Source organism: Mycetomoellerius zeteki, unplaced genomic scaffold, assembly GCF_001594055.1.
Source record: "Mycetomoellerius zeteki isolate Tzet28-1 unplaced genomic scaffold, Tzet1.0 scaffold108, whole genome shotgun sequence".
In the NCBI taxonomy this organism is placed as follows: domain Eukaryota; kingdom Metazoa; phylum Arthropoda; class Insecta; order Hymenoptera; family Formicidae; genus Mycetomoellerius; species Mycetomoellerius zeteki.
Genome location: NW_017255996.1, coordinates 144,222 through 158,004, shown reverse-complemented (window position 1 = coordinate 158,004; position 13,783 = coordinate 144,222). Strand labels below are relative to the sequence as shown.

Sequence of the window (13,783 nt, the reverse complement as noted above, 5' to 3'; positions counted from 1 at the left end):
ATATAGTATATTTAGCTGTGTCGTATTGCGTCGTATCCGACAGGAAAAAAAAAACAGAAAAAATTTAGTAATACTGCCGACTCTAAAAATGCGACTAAAAATTGTGTCCACAACTGAACGCATTTTTCCCTCCTTTTTTTTGTTATTTTCGTCTTTTTGTACCTCAGTGAATATCGGAATTTGCCAGGGTCGCGATAACACGTCAATACTTCAAGAATAACAATTTTAATGTTGCACCTATTCGAACTGCATATTTTGCAATTCGTATTGCGTGAAAGTATTGAAATATGGCCAATTTCACGTGTCGTTTCTCTGACTATTGATTCGATTTCGCACACGTTATATATTGATCGCATCAATAGCACTTGAGCCGATTAAGAAATACAGAAATCAGTAATACGATAGATATGTATGTGTACCTTTTATGCAATTTAAATTCATCGGGTTTGCAGAAAATCCTAAAAAAATCCAATATAAGTAGGTAGGTGATATAAATTTTGGATGAGTGACATACTTTTTTCTGAAATCTAAATTTTTTTATTACCGATATTGGAGGAAATAATTATTAATGAAATATTTAAGTATTAAATAATACTTTTCCTGGAAAATATATTTAGAAATTCCTATGTAAAAATGGAAGAGCTGAATCAGGTCTTTTATTAATATTTGTGTGTGTGTGTGTGTGTGTGTGTTGTGTGGAACTAAAATTTTCTAAAAGACATACACGCACACAATATCTCTCTCTCTCTCTCTCCTTTGCTAAGTATTCTTTAACTAGGAACGTCTTCCGTCATTTATAAGACGGTGATATCCACCCACAATCTATTTTTCTCTTGTTCAAAGTATGATTTTTGTCCGAAATATCGTGGGTTCAGCTCATGATCGTCCAAGTGAAGCCTAACAAGACATTATACGATTCGAGATAAGGCGGTCGGTTTGCTTATGCAAGAGGGGCCTGGCTAACCCAACAGCTTCATCACGAGAGGTGGTGATAAACGAGCCGGTCCGGGCCGGCTATACGTAACCCGACCGCGCTTCTATGCTTTCTATTCGAGCCGAGACGTGGCTCGTATCAGACCGACAGACGACGACGGTTAGTACGGCGGCAACGAGGGCCAAGCAACATCAGCAAAACCAACTAGCGGACTAGAGAGGCCTCCTCGGGCTTCCACTCGATTCAGCTTCCCTGCCGCATTCGACCGCATGCACACCATTGCGCCCGAGGATTGCATGTTGCGACGTGCGCTTGAACGCGCCGAATGATGGATCATCGGACTGACTGAATATTCCAGAACAGGCATTTTATCGTTATCGGGAACAACACAGAACAGCGCGCGATAAAGCACGATCGCCACTCACCTGTTTTCTCCCGCGTTTTTTTCCAACTTTCTTTTGTGCTTTCTGGTCGTCTCTTGAATCGCACGGAGATGTTGAATCGCATTATTCTGGTTGCAGACTGTATTTTCGTTTTTAATAGAAATCCATATGTGAAACTTAACCGAACTTTTATGTTCAGCCAGCTTTATTGTATGAATTATTTAATCGAGAATTTTTTTATATCCGCAGAGGGTTGATGAATTATTCAATTATTACATTTGCAAGGATTTGCTGAAAACGAAATTATCAATTCGGGAAAATTAAATTAAGGAAAACATGAGAAATTTCTAAAATTTCGTAAATATTACAAACGAGAAACGAGAGATGTAACGTATAAAAATTAGTATGGATCTTTCTCTATTTTTTTCTACACTCCAAAAAATATCGGTATGGTTTTAAATTTTAAACCTGGTGTTAAGTATACATCACTGGCGATAATATTAATATCAATGCAGTGAGAATTGTATAGACTGTCTGGTGTTAAATCCGATATTTTTCAGAGTGTAACGTTTAATATTACAATATAATTTAATATTACATGTGACGTAAATGATGGAGTATATTAGGTAATTACTATTACTAGGTAATGTGTAATATTAATTAGATAATATACAATTTACGTCAAAGGATTCATGCAGAATAGTTAGCGTTTTCATGAAAATGCATAGACAGACGGCACCGGACGTCTTGTGGCTCAAAGTACGAAGCACGTATGTATATACGGGCATGTAGCGCATCGCACGTGTCAGTTTAAATTCGCGAAACGTGTATGCTACTCATATTCGGAGGCGGAGAACGTATATTCACAGTCTGTCCCGGAAAATCTGCGGAATAAAATCGCTCTAGAATCGTATCATCTCACAAAAACAAGCATGATGTATGCAAATATGGCAGCAAATGAACATTTAAATCACAAACAGTGTCCTACAACATATGGACATTTGTCATATGATCATTACGTGTATGTGTTTATGGATTTTCATTTTTCCGATATTCTTTTTAGTCCAATAGTTTGTTCAATTTTTTCACACGATACGTAAAAATATATCTTTTCTCTAACAAAATAAATTTAAATATTAATTTCAATGTTGATTTTTGTTCACGTTATAGCTATATAGTGATATACCTTGGGCTAGTACGTAAACCCTTTTCTGTACCATTACGTCTCAATTAGAAAAGGCTTAGTGAAAGATAATGAGAATCTGTTTCAACGTTATCCATGATAAAGCGTTCTTTTACAGACGATACGCTGCTGAATGCTTTAGTTAATTCGTGCCTCGCAAAGCCTTACAACTTACTGTCGACGTATTTCATTGCGTACCGTGCGTAAACATCGACTTGTATATTAAAGAAAGTCGAGTCGCTCGTTGCTAACGCCCATGCGCGTCATTAGTAACTTAATATTAGTAGTTTCGGAGGACCGTTCCTTTTAAGCCTTCCTCTGTACACGTTCTGCCAACGCATGCATATTCCTACCAACGCCGTGCATTGCACTTACGTAAATGTGAAACCGGCGCTATCATGCCGGCACCTATAACACTCAAAGGAGCACTGGCACAACCATTTTCTTTGAAGCCGCCGCGAAACTTTTTGTATTACGACGTTACATAGTAAAACAGTAGATCGTATTGCGATTGATAATGGCCGGCACTAATTACAGTAATCCATGACTGAACTTCCGATTCCGCAACGAAAGAGAGAGCACGAAATAAGATACTTGCGTAAGATGATAATCGGTCGTGTAATAAAATCGAGCGTTGATACCGCTACTAAATTACTACAATTAGTGGTTTACGCTTGTAATTTAAAATCGAATTTAAAAAAATCCAAGAGACATGTAAGAATAAATTATATTAACATTGCCTAGTAGTTAATATAAGTTTTAAACGATTTTACAATTTCTGCGGATCGTATTTGTACTTTAATACACGGAATGAAAGGTTCTTGCTGAAATATTTAAAGTTAAAATAATTTTGTTAAATTATTTATCAAAAGAGTTATGTAAGACATTCAAGCGAATGTCAAAACGTTTTACAGCATTGCTTATCATGTTTGAGAATTCTTATAATACTTATAATGAAAAAGTGGAAAAATTATATATTATTCTAGATCGCATTTAAAAATAATACAAAACATTTTTTTTACCACTTCAATTAAAAGTAAGTATTATATAATCAAACTAAATATACAAACTAACTATTTTTATTCACATTTGAATAATATATAAGAATACTATAAGAATTTATGATTTTGAAGCTTATAGAAAAAAAATAGAAAAATACGATCAGTGTGTATCTAACTTCGTATGTACATACAGATCATATTTTTCTGTCATTGTAAGTTTCGAAATCATAAACTGACGGTTTTTTTAAATATTCATATGTATTATTCAATATGTGAATAGATATTTTTAGTTCTATTATACAAGGTGAGTAAGTTTAGTAAGTTTTAACAAAGCACTCATATGCAGATAGAGCGGTCTAAACCGAGTTGAAAAGTCCTGTAGCATTTTGCAACTTTTGCAATAGTGAACGAGATATTAATTTCTAAAGATTATCAAATTAGCGAGTAAAATCGACGCATAAAACAACTTTAAGATTTCTTTCAGAGTTCTTTATAAAATATCTTAAATATTTTTCTTAAAGAACTCTTGAAGATATTTTAAAGCTGTTTTATACGTCAATTTTAGACATTCTGCTCATTAGATAACTAAAAAAAATTATGAAAATTGCAAAATGGTAAAGGATTTTTCGATTCAGTTTAGTCCGTTCTATCTAGATACGAGCGCTTTGTCATAACTTACCCTATATATTTAAAATAATTAAAATCGTGTGTTTAATCGCTAAAATAGACGACTCTGTTGGAGTTCGGCCGGGAGAGTTACTCTAGCATTCTCTTTTAAAATTATTTTTCAAACACAAAATTATTTTCAAATCTATTTAACTAAATTTTTACATATTTCAGTAAAATTATATTTTCTATGCAGGATAATGCATTTAAGAAATTCTTTAGAAGGCGTAAAAAATCCTCATGATTTAATGTTCGATGACGGGGCTATTGATGCAGAAGTGAAGCCCGTTTATCGTTTATCGCGTGCATTTCGACGCCAAGTTCCAATCAAGTTAACTGCTTGCTCGAGTATCAAGCTCGCATGGAATATGGATTCAAGTCCTTGATCGTAAGCGAGCCTCGAACTTTAGGTGATTTAGTGCTACCCCTTTGAGGAATACTTATGCTGCAACTTCCTTCTATCGCTCAAAGCGAGGCTGCTGCGATTTCAAGTATTCATCGAGAGTTCACCGACCTTCGAAATATCCCGCAGCAGCGGGTAATCAGCTTCTTTTATTTAGACTGTTCTGTAATCTACCTCTCCTCTCGTGCCACAAAAAGACATTACGGTCGTATTTCCTCCTCGGCTTCCGCTTTCATTCGTTTGTGTGCGCCGTCTATCCGCCCTCATTTCAGCTACTCTTATCCAACTAGAACTGGCACCCTATAGAAATCATTGAAGCGAAGAGCATAAAATTTGAATATCCTCTAACGATGTCTCGTAGGAAAATGTGAAAATACACCGAGATAATTTTTCCTAATTTCTTTTTCTTTCTTAATTTACACGTGTTCGAGAGAGAGAGAGAGAGAGAGAGAGAGAGAGAGAGAGAGAGAATTCGTAGATTGCTTTTTTAAGTAAATAATTTACGTGATTCGTGAAGCTTTAAATACTCCATCTATCTTATTCAATTATTTCGTAATTCGTTAGTTATTTCAATTAGTAATTGTAATATTTATGTACCGAATGAATTGTGAGATACAGCGCGTTACTATCTTGTAACAATCTAATATTACTGAGAGCGATAACATCAATAATTCTGTCTTTTCTCATTGCTGCCATTTTTCTTTTCTGATTCGTGTTTCGTTATTCCTTCTTTTCTCGCGCGAACAATAAAAATTACGCATCAACCACCTATCATAAAAGAAAAACGGCTTGGCTTAACGCCAGATACATCTTCGCTATTCTGGAGCAAATCAAATATTTTTCCCCCATTGCAACTTCTGGCTGTAATTTTATAAGTACGCATCTAATAAGAAAATTGTATAATAAATAAAATCTTATAATATTCTTATTATTGCAAGAAAATTTGTAGAAAAAAGAATTAGCCTTTTGCGTTAATATCGTTCGAATGACAGAAAGTAATTATTGCATTCGAATAATAGAAAGTAATTATTAAACTTTAGAGCACTGCCTGTGATCCGATTTCGATTTTCTGTTTCTCTATTTTGTGTACGTAGTGTGAAATCAAATATTACTTTGTGTGCGAGTACATAAACTTCGAACAACTAACACTAAGTTAAATTTTGCAGAAAGTGCTTTATCCCCGGAGAATTAATTTCATTTAATACGTTGATGTAAATGATCTAAAGTATCCTAAAGATCATAATATATCTTCCTCCATGTTATAAAAGACGAAGATAAATCGACAACAATGAGTGTCTCGTAAAACTTCGTAGAAATACTCGCAATGATTGGTGTAATCAAATAAATACGACTGCCAGATGTTAGAAGTCACTGGCCAGACTACTGTAGTTTGCGAATTGATGTTCTCTCCAAGGTTGGCGATCTCAGATAAATGCATAAATATTGATGCTCCACAACCGGGCCGAAGTTGGACGAAAGTTTTATATACACATGCCAAAGAAGCGGACAGGAAAGGTACACGGTCCCCGTCGAGGAAGAACTTTGGGTGAAATATCCTTCCATGCAAAGTGCAGAGACATAAATTGCATGGAGGCTCCTGCACTGCCGAAGATACGGCGAGCAAAGTCGGTTCCGACATTGGCGTACATACAGTGCCATCAGAGTGATTGCATTATGAGAAACTATTCGAAACGGAATTTCTAAGGCGCTTGTTAGATTAGTACTGACAATGAGATAGAGAAAAGGTGACACGATTGCTTTGTGGAAAATTTTCGGATTAAATTCTATAGAAAATAAATCGTTTATTTATCTTTATGTTGGATCGATCTTTTATTATTTACATAATTTAATATTCATAGCAACGTTTATTCTCTCCAAGATTGATTTATTGCACCGGAAAATGTTAACGGATGCGCGAAGAACAATATTTTCGTCGTAATTATATAATATTTAAAACAAATTAATTTACGTAATTAATGTTAATTTGTACATTCAAAAGCTATTTAATTTGCTGTTAACTTAGCGAATTAATTTCTTGGCATTAATTGCAATAGCAGTGTTTTTCCTGATACCATACTCTCTTATATACACTATAAATGAAAAGAAAAATTGCATCGCACAGGTTCCAATAATATAGTTTCGCGCGTAAAATGACAAGTATCGTACGGACTGTAGGTCGGTATTTCTACGAAACAACCCCTTTGTGCAATATTACTGAAACAAACGCAACCTCACGAAATTGTTTCCAAAAATGGTGCACAATGTATTTTGTACGAAATCACTACACACCCTTGCTATTATTACTTTCAGAACATTGAAGTATTCAACATTCTCTTAACTGTTTTTATATACAATGGTCTACATTATTAAAGAAGTTTACATCAAATATCAATCGCACAACGGAAGTATTTAATTAGCGGAATCTTATTACGGAAATTGATTAACCATCTAATTAAGTTATCTTTTAATTAATGACGTTCTCTGTTATCCTGTATGTATGCCCCAATTACTTCAATCGGGGCAAAGTATTCTCGCTCTCGACTTATTTAATTTTCCACGCCGTCATACAAAAAAAAACGAGACACAATGAACTTTTTGTACCAGCAATCTTGTTTGCGATTGGCCTTTGAAAACATAACATAAAAAATTGCGCGAAATATCTTTGCTGGTTTGTCGTGCACTTGTACCCAATGCGAAGCTACTGGCATTTCTAATTCACGAGTTTAAGAGGTTACCACGTAGGCAATACGTAGTTTCGTGTTCGCAGTCTCGTGTACTCTGAAATAGAATTGTCGGCAAATCCGCTATTCGAGAAATTTCACGCTCGTTTCACACTTTTACACTTTCCACTGTACCGTATCGGTCGATCATTAACCAGAAGTAGTCGCGAGTGGCTACAGAAAATTACGTGGTTTTCTGTGAACTTTCACATTGCGAAAATATTAGATTTAATCCTGCTCCTTGACTTTGAAGGAAAAATATCAACGGAATTATTCAAATTTATTGTGTCTGAACATCCACACTGTCAATTTTAATGGAAAATTATTCTTGTTGGTGAAATTTTATTCTATTTTAGAGCATCGTTAGAGTTTTTGAATTTATGAAGTTCAAAAGCTTATGTAGATAATTTGTGTATTTGAAGGCATGACGTTTGAATTTATCTCGGTGTTCAAACAGTGAGTAAAGAAGAGATAGTGAAACAGCAAAGGATGACGCGCGCGCGCACGAAAGCGCTAGAGAAACACAGAGAGAGAAACATACGGGTGAGAACCTATACACACAAGTCGGTCTGTGCAAAGGTCCAAACACGTACTCTACAGGATAAATGTTTAATACAAGCCTGCAGAGCAAGATGTAAAGTAGTACCTGGGGACTGCATCTGGACTTTAGAAGAGAATCCAGTGCGTTTTACACACGTGTAACCATCTCTCCATTATTTAGATTTGATATATACTTTGAGTATATACTTTCCTTAACAATACAGTGATATCACAGAGAATTTTTATGTCCATATAAACTTGTCATTGCAAACACTAGGAAAAAGTTAGCAAAACGATCGAAACCGGAAAAGGGTATGATTATTTTTTTAAAGGGAAGTAAAACTAATTATTTAGTCGATTCGTACGCTTGATGAATTAACCGTTAAACGTAAAGGTAAAGTTAGCAGAGGCGTTAGAGCGCTTCTTTCGCTTGTGAAACTATTCACGTTTCTAACGCTCGCTTTTACACGTCACGAACGCGTCTCGCAGCCGTAACTCTTCAAGCGTTCCATCGGCAGAAACGACGAACTCATGAAAGTCCCGCGACGTACCATTAATTGGCGTTCAACCATCGGCGTAACATTTCCTTCGTAACGATCTCTCTTCTTCTGTCACAAAAGACTCACGTTCTCCCTTAACGACGGAGTAAGTCCTGACCTCGTCACGCGGGAAGATGTTCACATCAGAGCATACAAAGTAGCGGCCCCGCATCACGCCCGTATTTATCTCGAAGGAGTATTACCGAGTTGCGGATCTAATGCGGTTTCAGCATTTTATTAAGGGATGGATGGAAGCCTATAAGTATCTCCGCCACGTTAGACGAACGCGCTGTTACGCAGGTCCCACTCGAAGAACTGTGCAGTTCAGACGTACGTTCTACATCAATTTCGTTCTATTAATAGCGGCAACGGGCATGTGCTTCGCTTCATCATCCACCAATTGCTGCCTGGTAATATTCACGTTCTGTTAGCCTTCAAGTTCGACCTCTGTTCTCCTTTGATTAAATATTTTGGTGCGAGAGATAGCGGAGTCAAGAATTGTCTGCGCGGCAAATTTTGGCAATGCGAATTCAAGAAAGAACCAAGAGTGATCCTGCGAGCACGCTTTGCTTGTTTTAGCCAGCTTCTTGTGTTGCGCGTGAAGCATATATGAAAAGATTGGATATTTCGCTATTTTCTTGAATCCTAGGAATTGAAGGCTGAGCCGCTTGATTTCGATAGCGACACGTATTTGCTCTTTAAAACAACTGTATATTCCATCGTCGGCATGTGTATCCATTGCGCGCAATAATGGTAAATTGATAGTACGAATAAAATCGTAGCGTAAAAGTTCTCTCGTAATGTTGCTTTTGCGTGATAGCGATTTATTCTTGGAGAAGAAGATAAATATCACGATGACAGATTGTATAATATTACGCCCCGCGTTTCTCTCATTTCTTTTTTATTTCTTTCTATTTCCGTTTAATATGCAGGTCAGTGAGAGGCGAAGCTGATATGATGAAAAATAAACGGTGTAAAATAAGTCGAATGCGAAGCACATGCAAATCGTTCTGTCAGTATTACGCAGAGACAAACGATAATACTGCATTTGTTCGTGAGTTTTTCTTTGAAGTTCGCGTCACAATCATGATTTCGTCGTTATTCCGATATTCAATAGGATCGAAGTCAAATCATACGTGTGTCGAGATGTGACTAAGAGAGCCTGTGTGTAATATAATTAAATTTAAGTGACTTCCGTTATACATATCCGGATACTGATCTGGCTTCTCACCTCTTTACGCGCGCGCACGCGTTTGCGCCGGTTACAGCTCAATTATTTCACCACAACCTCTGACTGTTCGAGCGTTAAGCGAATTCACGCGTACCGACAGACGGGGGCGTAATGATGAAGTGGTGCTGTGTGATCTCGAGAGCGTTATATGACTTTATGAGCTATTCGTACCTAGCCCGCTCGATTATCTAATACAGTCAGAATTATCGATGTCTTCTGTGCAATGTTCTGCGTTAGATTTAACAATATGTGCACTGTATAAGCGTAGATTTTGTCAAACGAGATGAAGATGGCCACATCATGATAAACCGATAAACGTGTACTGTCACGGTGGAATTTTTAACGATATTAATGCTTCTACCTCGTGTCTTAGCAATAAAACCAAAGAAACCTCAACACACAGCCTGTTATATTCGCAACATGTTCATGAAAATTCAATGGGCTGTAACAACGTGGGCGTATAGTAATAAAGCCGGACTGTGTAACGACACTGCCATTAAATGGCATTGCGGTCGTGAATACTGTGCCGCGATATGAGACCAGGCCATTATTCGAATTAAATTATTGCAACCGGGCTTTCTCAATGTAAGAAAAGGTATGATTATTTCTCCATAATTACGTCATAAAAGATGACACCGCGCTGTGTCATGGTAGAGTCATACATGATCGCGAAACCGTAGCGGGGTTTTGCAAGTTAATGACATTCCGTGTAATCGATTACTCAGCATATCGTGGGACGTTTAATCAGGTGAGGTGACTCAACGATCCACGGTGAAAATTATTAATCTCTTTATATGAAGGCTTCACCCGTCGTAGATCTCCAAGCTTTAAATATATCACCGATCGTTATTAAATTAATATAACACACGTAATAGTTATCTAAATATATAAAACTCCAAGTGTTGATGCATTTAAGATTAATATTGGCAGAATTTACTTCGTGATTTCTAATTATTTTGCACTTTGAAAACAATCTTCTCCGAATTAATATTTTTGTATTATTTATACTACTTTATAACTTCACGTTTTTAATACTTTACTTTTTTTAATACCTTATTATTTAATATCTTTAATAATCATTGTTAAAAAAATTGTTGAGAAATAACATTTTTCATCATACATAAGTCACATAAGTTAAGATGAGAGAATTCTGATTTTGTAGCGGAAATTTGTCGACTTACTTCGACTAATAGAGAGGCGCACGAGATTTCTGTGTAACCGTTAATTAAGATATCAATCTGCGCGCTGCAAAATATAGGCCGGCAATAGGAGGGCGCTCGACAGATACGATCTGGAAACTCGGCCACATCTTTTCAAAGACGTCGTGCTGTGGAGCAAAACGAAAGACATCGATTCGCCGTGGCGGCGCATACATGCACCACTGCAATTCCGGTAGTGCGCCGAGGCAGAGAGACGGGGATAATAAATATCGCTTTGCAATCCGTAGTTTCAGAGACTGCATTGTGCAAACTATTTGCGCAGGCGTGTCGGGTGAGTACCGGCGTGATCGACATTCCGAGCTCGAGACGAAATTGGGCCCCCCGGCCCCAATGCCGTTAGGCAGGTAGACAGTTCTCGGGTATTTCTACAAATGCGTTTGCGATTACTGTACCTCGGTACTGCGAATCGCAGGATTCCTGCATCGTGACTCCTTATTACATTCGGCATTCTCGACATTACGGCAGCTGCCAACTGCAACGTCGCGTCGTGTTGCTGCAAGCGAGTTTCCGCATTGCCGTGCAGAGGTGACCGCGAGACTGGCACTTTTCCCGAAATAGCATACTTCCGGCAGAGCGTCCGGGAGTTCGCTCACAGAAGAAGCTTATCGCGCCGTAGAAGTTACTTTTGCATATTCTTGCGTCGCGACAAGAGAACTGCAGTAATGTACAGGAATAGAGAATGAGCATCATAAATCTCATCCCGAGTGACTTTTTCGGCTTTTATTTCTTAATCTAAAAGGAGAACATGTGTGTACCTCGTATCACATTACGTAATCTTCTTTTGTTTGATTTCATGATATATTGGTAAAATATTGACATTCTTTTTAAAACATGTCTGTCAAAATATATTCTGATTTTCCTGCTTATTCTGATGTAACCTACTTTATTGCGATTATATTCAGAGTATTATTGGCGGGATCTAGATTGATTTATCCAGACGACTCTGGCAGAGTCTAGCATACAATAAGTTATGTAACGTAGAACAGTTTAAATTATACGGATATAGATATTTATTGTTGATCTCATTTTACATGTTTTTCTTTCATGATATTTTCTCGTCTGAAAAAAGATAATTTAAACCTCGATTTATATATGCTTTAATTTTATATCAGGAAAATCGCGATTCTGTCTGTGAATATGCTCGTCTTTGTTATAAGGATAATTAACTATTCTACTTGCGACGTCAGAGTATTTCGATCCCCTTCTTGACTACAAACTTCATTCCTTGTAATATATATATAATGACATTTGAGTTCTGAATATAATTACGTAACTTCTACGAGTTATCTGTAAGCCACCACGATTGACGATCAGGATGTGCTTTCGCAAACTAAGTCTGATTACGTAGACAATAGTTACTCTGTTCTGTCCAATGTGCTTATCGAATCGTAACTTTTCTATACGTCTAAGAGTTATAACAGCGTAATCTTATAACGGTCAACGAAGAAAACGTATGTGCTAGAATATGTGCCATCGGGCTTATGTTCTTTTTAGTTGGCGTAGACAGAGTACCGCACGCGAGAACACTAATCCTAAAATACACGTGTCATCGTTGTCTGTCATTTACGGAAAACGCACACGCAAGCGGACGGATTTGAAAATGCGAGGAAAGCACGCGATAGAGCACGTTTTCCGTATCGCGGCTCTAAGCAACATTTCTCTCCCGAAACTGCCTAGAATCTCCACAAAATTCGCCGATGCGGTTGTGAACTTCTGCCATAATGGATGGCGTCGCGCAATTTCTCACGACTATTGCCACGAAGGCGGATTAATTTACGTTTCTCGCGACAATTCGTTCCATTTGAGCGAATTATCAAGCGGAGGTACGAAAATTTCCATTACAAGCGCAATTATCCTCTTTTACCCACTGTTGTTTTTTTCTTCCCTCTCTCGTTTTTACGAAGTTCATGAAACTGGTGCGTGTGGCACTCGGTCACTCGTTCACCGAATTAACGCTCTATTATGTAAAGCGGTGAATTTCCACACGCCGTTGCTACACGGCTCTCGCAATTACGCAAAGTACACCGCGTATCAACTGGATATTCTTCGCTGTTATAAAACGCCATTTCGGGTGTTGGCACGTTCATTCTGAAATACAGATTTTAAAATTTGCATGGTCGTGCATGCAAAGCCACCGGGTAGGAAGCGAGGAACTTGCTATTTAAGTCCAACCTATTTTCCCGCACGCATACGATGAACGAATAATGTATACGAACAGCTAGCAGATACTCCGAGGTCCTTCTAGAACTCGATTATAACGGTGAAGAGAACTGCTTTTCTCACTTGCAATAATATATCAGGCGCCGACAATAAGAATAAGTAACAATAAGAATAGGTCAAGTAAGTAAAGAAGAGCGATCGAGGCTTTATATTGATGTCTAATAATATTTTATAAAATAATAATTTAAAGTAATTGTTTCAATTCAATTTAATAATTGAACGGTTTTGCTGAAGTATTTAAAAATTAAGCTAGACCTAAAAATAATTTTATTGGACTTTAAAATAATTATGTAAGAGTCCTTAAACTCGTTGCTAAAATGTTAAAACTTATTATTGCTCATCATGCTTGAGCTTTTGACATAATAATTTTGGTGATCTAGTAAAACTATTTTCAGAACTAGGTATATCTACTTAAAAATTTAAATACTTCAGTAAAATCATTCCTCCATGCAATATCTATATTATAAATATATAAAGCATCTCAAAAATGGATTTATTGCGAAAAATATTATTCCAGCCAGGGTTTGAATTTAGAACTTCCCGACTTATTTGGAATAGGTATGTGAAAAGAATTGCAGTTGAATTTTAATTAAAAGAATACTGTTATATTTTTAAATAATCACACGGAATACATGCAAAATAGAAGTAGGTACACGAATTTGAAAAATCTAATTGTTCCGTTCATAAATATTCGAATAAAATTAGAGTCGCGCAGATTTCGACGATTATTATTTCATTAAGAC

The 13,783-nt window shown here is 36.8% G+C and overlaps 1 protein-coding gene across 1 annotated transcript in view; it reads left to right on the top strand.

Annotated features, from left to right (window-relative positions):
- kek5 (leucine-rich repeat, immunoglobulin-like domain-containing kekkon 5 protein) overlaps positions 1 to 13,783 on the top strand; it is a 266,130-nt gene that overhangs the window by 133,145 nt on the left and 119,202 nt on the right. The window lies entirely within an intron of this gene.